At 41.7% G+C, this 5000-nt stretch overlaps 1 protein-coding gene across 1 annotated transcript in view; it reads right to left on the bottom strand.

Annotated features, from left to right (window-relative positions):
• LOC113807215 (uncharacterized) overlaps window positions 1-5000 on the bottom strand; it is a gene marked incomplete in the record, with an annotated part of 252180 nt that overhangs the window by 62844 nt on the left and 184336 nt on the right. The window contains 1 exon segment of the mRNA XM_027358420.2: window positions 4612-4655.

Raw genomic sequence — 5000 nt, 5'->3', positions numbered from 1 at the left:
TCGGAAATCAGAATACATTAAGTCATTACGCCGAGATGAAGTAATCTTGGTAATCGAAGGGTATTCGGTAGTCGGCGCGGCCAGTGGGCCACCTACGAGGCCGGATACATACACACGATGCGGATTTATGTATCCGGCGAGGAAAGCATAACCTTCTGCAGGAGGCTCGCTCTGCACCCCGAACTTACAAGGGGTAATCTATGTGGACGATTAAGAGATTACCTGGGACTACTCTATTGCTACCGCACACGAGATCTCATGATTCCACGTGCGCCAGCTGTCCCGCCGACCATGAATCCGTTTTCTATTGCGCGCTTTTTTTTCTCCCTCTTTGTTTTCTGCAGCACTCGGTCGCCTTCTGTTTCCTAATTTTTCGCCTCTCCCTCAATCGTTATTGTCTATTCTTCACTATTCTGGTTCGCGCCAAATTATGGTGGATGTTCTCCACCATAATTTGGTGGAGAAATATTAATTAAATCTTCATCAATAAAATTTTTTAAAGGTTGAGAGCACAAAACTAAATATAGACCATCTCTAGCATTAGCGCAATGAGAAAGATAACATTTTAATATATCATAAACGAATAGAATAAAAAATATACATTTTCAGCCAACTAAAGAACAGCAACAATACCGAAGCGACATCCTTGGAAATTCTCGAAATCCTCGCAAGCATTCACGCACAAAAAAGACTTAGAAAAAATAAGAGATGATAATAAAATAACAGCGAAAATGAAATATCCGAGAGACCGCGGGTACAAACAGAACTCCGCCATGTTTTCGTTCCAACACGCGGAGTCTAATGACCACTGTCCTTTCGCGAGACTTGCCGCGCTGTCGTAAAGGTTTCAAGGAAGAAAAGGAGGAGAATGAACAGGGAGAAAAAAGAAGAAAAATATGAAAAAGAATAAAAGAAAAGAAAGAATGGGGAAGGTTATAGATAATGAAAGAGATGGCGATGGGCAGAGAGCATAAGTGAGTTAAAGAAGAAACCAGAGAGAGAATGGACGAGGAGACTATATATTTTTTGGAAGAAGGGAAGAAGGGGGAAAAAAGGGGAAGAGGAAGAGAAAAAAAAACGATGCTATTAACGAAACGAGTTAAAAGATAAGCAGATGACGTAAGAAAATCGGAATGAAACGAATTCAGAGAAAAAAAACACACAAAAAGTTCCCAAAATAAAGTAAAACACAAACAAACAAAAAAAGACCAAAAAACAACACGAAAAAATATCCTCTTATCGGCTAACACCTAACCATATACGGCACCATGAAAAGAGGATGGAAAATATCCAAAATTTCCAAGAAGAAAATAAACCCCCAAATCGAACTCCATTACCCCGCGGACACTCCGAATCACATCCTGCAGGAACACCAACTTTTACTTCCCAAACTACAGCCCCATCAACAACGGCGTCCTTCTCTGTTCCTCTAATTGGATCTGGCCATCAAATCGCCGCTCAAAGCTACCGACAAACACGGTGGAAAGCTCAGGAAAAAAATGTAGAAAAATAAATAGTATTAAAAAAAATGAAAGAAAAAAGGAAGGGACACGCATAACAAAAAGGATGTCCAAGACGACCACGGTTCACATGAGGTGATTTTTAGGTGGTCATTAGAGCCGGTGTGTGTGTCGGGCTCGCATCATGCAGGGGACAAACTTAATTAAGCGGACGTGTCATTCTGGCGGAGGTCCTTAAGTACATCGCTAATGGAATGATAATGGGAGGCTGATGCGCAGTTATACTATTGGGGATGAATAATACCTTCGGAAGCAGGTGTTTAGGTATATATATGTATATATGAATATAAACATATATATATATATATATATATATATATATATATATATATATATATATATATATATATATATATATATATATATATATATATATATATATATATATATATATATATATGTACATATAGGCACACACACACACACAAACATAAAAACTCACTCACACATAAACAGACACACACACACACACACACACACACATACACACATATATGTATATATATATATATATATATATATATATATATATATATATATATATATATATATATATATATATATATATATATATATACATATACCGTTGTATATACATATGCATACACATACATATAAACATACACATACACATACACCCACCCACACCCACACCCACATATATATATATATATATATATATATATATATATATATATATATATATATATATATATATATATATATATATATATATATATATATATATACATATTCACTCGCACATATCTATATAACAAGATAGCCATAGCAGTACCAATAAACAGCTGTCCTGCATTCACCGTCTGACGCAGAACATTTCCCTTTTTTGGGCGAGTTCCTTCGCTATTGCTAATTTCTGTTTGGAAATTCCTCATCTCTTCAGACGTCTCTAGATCATAGTCTCGATAAAACGAATATCGTGTTGCGGTAAAATTAGGCCTATGTGAACTATTTCGTTATCCGATTTGAATAACAAAGCAGGTGCTTCCGAAGGATCTGTGGAAGGGGGCGAGGGAGGGAGGGAGGAAGGGTTAAAGGGGGAAGAGAGAGAGAGAGAGAGAGAGAGAGAGAGAGAGAGAGAGAGAGAGAGAGAGAGAGAGAGAGAGAGAGAGAGAGAGAGAGAGAGAGAGAGAGTGAGTGAGTGAGTTAGGATTGGAGGAAGGTACAGATAGATAGATAGATAGATAGATAGATAGAGAGAGAGAGAATCACGCAATTTCCGATATGTACACAAATCAAATAGAAATATGTATCTATGTATCCCCCCTCACAAAAAAGAAATAAAATAAAAATAAATAAATGAAAAAAAGGAATTTTATTTATTTCTACACCAACTATTTATGCCGTTCGCGCAAACACGTTTTACTTGTCCCACGATAAGACCACGAATTCCTTGCGCGAGCGTACACAAGGCTTCCTCTCTTGATACGTTTATAATTACTGGCCACGAACGATAAACACAATCGCTAATGCGGCCACATTAACAGACATTCCAACAAAAGGGCCGATATTTGGGCACTGACCCACCCCCCTTCCCCTCCCCCACCCCCACTACCCCCTTCCTTATCCTAGCATCCCTGACCTTCGCATATTTTTTTTTCTTTTTTTTTAAGAAGCTTTCAACAAGAAGTTTTCATTATGGGATCCTTTTCTCCCGATCGCAGAGATCCTGCGATAAGCCCCGATCAAGACGATAAGTGCGTCATTAGTCATTCTCGGCAAGGCGACGGCCCGACAGACGCCCGCATAGCCACTGCTGAATGAATGCGCCGCGGCTGTTTTTCCTTCTTTTCAACTGTCATCCTCGCTCAGCGGCCCTCCCCGTCGGGCTGCGATGGCCCCGGCTCTCTGCAGAACGCAAAAACAAACAAACCAAGCATCAAAGCCTACTACTACTACCACTCCTTCTCTTTTTCTCCTTCTTTTTCTTCTTCGTCTTCGTTTTCCCCTTCTCCTCCTCCTCCTCCTCCTCGATCGCGATGCCCTGCGAGTCTCCCGGTAAGTCGGCGCCGACTTCCTCCCAAGTGAAAGACAATGTTAATATTAGTCTCCGGACGGCGAGGCAGGCGCGGTATGCCGTCATGGCGTGATGGCGGGCCGGCCGTATCTCGCCGGCATCCCAGTCACGCCGGAGGAGCCGACGTCCTCCAGCCTACACGTCCCTTGCATGCTTATCTCGCCGATTAATCGCAATCAAAATTTCTTGCTGAATTTTCCGAGACATTCCGAGCAAGTTGCGTTCTCATATCATTAGCGGTTATTAAGAAAAAAAGGAAGGTGGGGAATCATTAAGAGATGGATAATTAATCTCTGATTCCGGCTGTCTGGCGTCTCGGTCTGATTAAATGATAGGTGTTGTTTCTCCGGCTTCTGTGTCGGACTTTTTCTATATGTCCGCAAAAGGTAGATACATTGACAAATAGAAAGAAAGGTAGACAGATAGATATAGATAAACAGACAGACAGAGACAGTATGAAATTCCATCAAAACATTCGTTTCCACAAGATGAGCCGTTACCTAAAGTCTTACTGTACTGAAGAAATCGAAGCTAGAAAATAGATAAATTAAACAAATAAATGAATAATAGAAAGAGGAAGAAATCAAAGGGAAAGAAACACCATTTAATTTTCGAAGTAACATTCCGCGCCTTTGAAAGCCGCACGAATATCCTTCCATAAATAGACAATTATCACAGAAAACGCCCCGATAACTTCCATGCGTCTCCCCGCTGCGCCGCTCTCCCCGGCCGTCACTCCGCCCAACACCCGTAACATGCAAATGGGCGAGGCGAGCCAAGTCCGGCGGCGAGCGGGGCCTTATGGCGTTCGCCGCCGCGTCCGCGAAGCCGCGTCCAGGTCTGCGTCTCACATGAAGCGTGAAACATTCCTTCCTCATGTTTTCAGAAAATGGAGGTTTTAGAAATCATTGTTATTACTCTCTCTCTCCTCTGACCATACACGGGGCTACTTAATAGCCTTGAATCATCCTGGCTCTGCAAACCCATGTTGCAAACAGCGAGGAGAATCCATGCAAGCGTGAGACACGAAGCTTCTCCCGCACGCAAACTCACCGTGTCGCCTCGAAGCCTCCCTCGCGAAGTCCCGCCTCCACTCTCTGAAAGAAGAACAAGCACGTAAGTGGAATTCCCTCTCGCTCGTGAAGATCTTGAGGTATTAGTGTAAATAAACTTTGATCCTCTAGTTTCCCCGCTGAGAAGGCGCGGGCCGTAACGTCGAGATTATGTAGGCATAATAGGTAAATATCGCCCCAAGCGCTTCTTTCTCCCTGCTCTAATATCGCCTCTCTCTTCCTCTTCTCTTCCTTATTTCATGGACGCTTTCCTTCGTAATGGACGCGATGCCAAAAATAACACCGCCACGAGGGCCCTAACTATGCCTTTATCTGCCCTTTTATTTGTGGACTAGAGTGTTGCAGGAACAGAATTTTGGAAGTACTTTA

The sequence above is a fragment of the Penaeus vannamei genome, chromosome 4 (assembly GCF_042767895.1).
Source record: "Penaeus vannamei isolate JL-2024 chromosome 4, ASM4276789v1, whole genome shotgun sequence".
NCBI classification, from domain to species: domain Eukaryota; kingdom Metazoa; phylum Arthropoda; class Malacostraca; order Decapoda; family Penaeidae; genus Penaeus; species Penaeus vannamei.
The sequence above is the reverse complement of the archived record's forward strand: the minus strand, read 5'-3'. Positions and strand labels throughout refer to the sequence as shown.